Source organism: Staurois parvus, unplaced genomic scaffold (assembly GCF_062004578.1).
Source record: "Staurois parvus isolate SC_StPar_1 unplaced genomic scaffold, SC_StPar_1.0 ptg000575l, whole genome shotgun sequence".
Classification (NCBI taxonomy): Eukaryota; Metazoa; Chordata; class Amphibia; order Anura; family Ranidae; genus Staurois; species Staurois parvus.
Window position 1 is genome coordinate 2,902,886 of NW_028318371.1, and position 4,341 is coordinate 2,907,226.

Genomic DNA, 4,341 nt, shown 5'->3' on the forward strand with positions numbered 1-4,341 from the left:
TTTACAGAGGAGGTCTAGAGCTATAATTACTGCCCTTGATCTGACGTTCGTGGCGATACCTCACATGCATGGTGCAATCGCTGTTTCCATACTGGCACAGGGTTAACGCTCACGACTGCAGGTGTGCGCGGATGGGCGAGGGTCCTTTTTTTTTTTTTTTCTTTTTTTCTGATTTATTTAATTATTTTTACACTGTCCCTTTAATTTTTTTTTTTAATCACTTTTAATGCTATCTCAGGGAGGGGGAGGGGGGTTCATTTTCTCCCACTGCTTGTAAAGGCAATCCTGCAGCTAATTAACCACTAGGAATGCTTTTACATGAAAGCCCATTGCCGGCTGAAAAAAATGATACCAGGATGATGCCTGCAGGCATCACCCTGGTATAACCATTCAAAGTCCAGTGATGTACCAGTACGTCGCTGGTCCTTGTTGGATATATATGCTATGTTCTTTTTTCTTTATGCAGCCTGTGGGCTGAATGAAAAAAAAGAGAAGAAATCTCTGCCAGAAAAAGTGTGTGGTATGCCCACCATTAGAAACCTCCCTGCATCCACCCACTTCTAATGGTGGGCACACATGAAATGTGCCAACAAATATAAAATATATATGCCGAAGCATAGGGGCCATCCACCCACTGGCCTCCCCAGGCCCCCATGCTTTGGTATATATTCTCTTTTTTTTTAACTGCGGATGAAAATTTTCATTCGTCAGCACTGCACACACCTACTTATGTCTATTCTGAAAGCAAGACCCTGTTGCTGTCAGAATAAACAGGTCAGTGCTGCAGTTTGACATTCCTGCAAAGAAATCAACAATGGTTAACAATAAAACATAAACTCAATAAAACAACTTTATAATTGAAATATCTCTGCAAGGAAAAGTGTGTGGTGGTATGCCCACCATTATAAACCTCCCTGCATCCACCCACTTCTAATGGCGGGCACACATGAAATGTGCCAACAAATATAAAATGCAAAGTCTAGGTCTATAAAGCAGCTACAAGCTCCTGAGTCAATGATTGCTGTCGCTGACACGGTCCTTCCAGGAAGCTGGAAGGAGATAGGCATGGCTAAGTAATTTGACTTATTAAGACAGGTGGGAGATACAGCAGAAAAAACAGAGGCACACTTACTCAGTTTGGCAGGGCAGGAGCGTACCACATGACCTGCTCCCCCGCAGTACAGAGATTGTTTGCCCGACGTCTCTGGCGTTCTTCAACCATTAATGACGGTCGCGTCAATCCCAATTGCACGGGTTCGGGCATCTCGGTGGCTTCTGGGTTCCGATTCCCAACAGGAGAGGTAGACTGGAACGGAATGCTAGGTAGTACCCATGTTGGTCTCTGACCCTGGCTGGACCTAGCGTTCCCGCAATCTGCAGTCGATCTGGACGGCCAGAGTTATGAGGTCTTCTAAGGTATCGGGTATGCCCACTCTGGCTAGTTTGTCTTTAAGTGACTCGGATAAGCCCATGCAGGGCTGCATCATTCCAATGGGTGTCCCCCATCCAACGTCTGAACTCCGAGGCGTACTCTTCCGCTGCTCGGCGACCTTGTCTGAGTGTATGCAGGGCTGTTTCAGCCGATGCTGCCCGCTTCGGGTCGTCATATAACACCGCCATTGCTTTAAAAAACGTTGTTACCGAATCCAGATGTGGATGGCGGATCTCGAGTAGTCGGTGGGCCCAGCCCTGGGGTTCATCTTGCAGTAGGGATATAATAAACCCCACCTTCACAGATTCTGCAGAAAATGTCCGCGGCTGCAGCTCAAAGTATAGTTGGCATGCATTGCGGAATGCCCTGAATTTTCCTCGATCCCCATTGAATCGTTCTGGCATCGGTACACGGGGTTCCGGTGGAGGCATTGAGACCATTGCTCCGACAAGAGGTTCCGAGGGGTTCCTGGTCGAAGATGGAGTAACCGGTTTCTGAGATGTGGATGCCGGCGAGGCTAGCGTCTGAATACGACCTTCCAGATGTGTGTAACCCTCCTGTAGCATTTTAACCGCTTGGATGAGCGCCGCCAGATGTTGGCATATATCGTCCAGCGGGGATGGTCCTCTTCCAGGCTCAGTCATGGCCGTATGGTTCTGTCACGATCCACCCGGCGGTATCTCTAGCAACCCACAGAATGGGATTCCCCAGGGTGCGGGGTCTAAGCCCCAGTCTGCTTATTCACCAAGGACCCTGATGGTGGGGATGGACTTGGAGCAGACTGAGACCAGGTCGGGACTCCTGAGTACACCCGACTGTGGTAGAGTGAACCACCGGAGGTATGTATCGGAAGAGAGCCTGATGTGAAGAGGCTGGCAGACCTGGGCAGTGGTGAGCGGATCCATGCAGGATGGATGGATGACAGAGTATGTGTAGCGTAGTCAGGCAGGCCGGGTCGGTAACAGCAGAGGCAGAATGGTACAGAGCAGCAGACAGAGAGTAGTCGGGTCACAAGCCAGGTTTCAGCAACAGGAGGTCAGGTAATCGGGAGTAAGCAAAAGAATAGTTAGACGAGCCAGGGATCAGAGCAGGAGACGGTCAGCAGAGGTCAGGATCAAGCAGGGTCGGCAACAAGGTATCTCACACAGGTACAGACGAGCAGGGAACAGGGAATGAATACCATATGGCAATGTGAGCATTGCATGAGCTTGTTTAAATAGCCCGCCCAGCGCCAACAGGTGCGCCTGGGTCCTAGTGCCTGTCCGGCCATCATTGGTGACAGGCGCGCCTGGGTCCTAGTGCCCACCTGCCTGTATGTCTTGTTGGGATCCTACAACTGTGCAGATTCGTGCGCTGTGGTGATCTCTGGGATTCCTGACAAGGGCCCTTAAACCCCTCGTGTATTTTATTGTATTGTTACTGTACTGTCCCATGTATTGTCTCCCATTGTAATGTACAGCGCTGAGCAAACTGTTGGCGCTATATAAATACTGTATAATAATAATAATGTCATCAGAACAGGATGCAAGAAGGTTACCAGTGGGCTCCCACTTTATTGCGGTCACTTCATTTGTGTGTCCCTGGAATGTGTTTATTGGCCTGTCTTGTCCCAATTTGCAGACATGAATGCACATATCTGTACTGCATGATGCAAACGTGTTGTTACTTTGCCAGTCCACATCTAACGCTGGTGCCGTGTGAAAAGGAAACTGTTGTTTTGCCTCCCCTGTGTGTGCGTCCCAGATTATGGTCGTCTTGTCTACGCCTGCACTTTAAATAATATTTCCTTTCTTGTCCCATTTCAAGGCAAATATAGGTCCTTTGTGTTGCCCCAAGGTGCTTGCAAGGTTTCCATCTTCTGTCCAGATTTTGGCAAAGCCATCATAGGATCCAGTTGCTAGAAGTGTTCCTTCACTATTCCAATCTAAGGATCCTTGTTACTAGGACCATCTTGTCCCCCCCCCCCTCGTATACAGTGTCTAAGGACCAGCTGTGTTGAAGCACTAGTGCTGTTTTCACTGAGATTCCATATCCGTGCCGTCCAATCACCTGACCCTGATGCCAATAGATCACTAACTGGGTTCCAGGCACAAACCAACACTTCTGATTCCTGACCACGTAATACTACTGCTTTGCTGGATGGGATTTCTACATCTCCATCAACTTCCATCCTATCAGTGTGGTTATTTGCCAGTCCCTGTCCTCCATTCTCAACCCCGTTTGCTGCATTTTCCCCATTCTTCGCAGATGGCTGCTGGTTGTTTGCCGTTGCAGCGGCTGCCTGTTGCTGCACAAGCTTGTCTCTGTATGCCTGCTGTCTTGTCTGTACCACATCAGGTATAACTGCATCAATCAGGGAGATTCCATCGTCCTCCCGTCACAAAGTGTGCCATCCTCATCAATGCTCACTTCTGCCTCCACATACTGCAATCCTTTGTGAATGATGGAAATGAAAGCAGCAGGTGGCACCAGGGCACCATTGATATTAGACCGGCTGATATGGCTCTCTATACCAAAAGTGAATGCTGAATGGGAGAATCCCGACTCCTGCAAGTATCGCTACACCACAAAGTATCCTCATCACGGCTTATACTCATCTTTATGCCACCTAAACCAGGACTTCCCAGCAAACTGAGAAAAGACACCTTTGCAGCCTTTGACTTCAGATGTTATGGCAGTCCTTCCATGTGATGGCTGCATTAGTTTTCTTTCTTCAAGCCAATCACATCTTCTCGTCCGAAAGTCACACTCTAAAAGCCGGTATAGTACTGGAGCAAACAACAAGGGAATCTTGGCGCCGTGATGGAGGAACCGCGTGTGCACCCGGATTCACCTTCCTTGGTTACACGTCCATCACTCCCGGGGCAGCGGCAGCCGGTAAGCCGCTTATGTGGAGGAAGATCGGTAAG

The 4,341-nt window shown here is 48.9% G+C and overlaps 1 pseudogene; it reads right to left on the reverse strand.

The window, feature by feature from the left end:
- Nucleotides 1–1,449: 1,449 nt before the first annotated feature.
- On the reverse strand, nucleotides 1,450–4,029 carry LOC149450336 (F-box-like/WD repeat-containing protein TBL1XR1 pseudogene; annotated as a pseudogene).
- Between the last annotated feature and the right edge of the window lie 312 nt (nucleotides 4,030–4,341).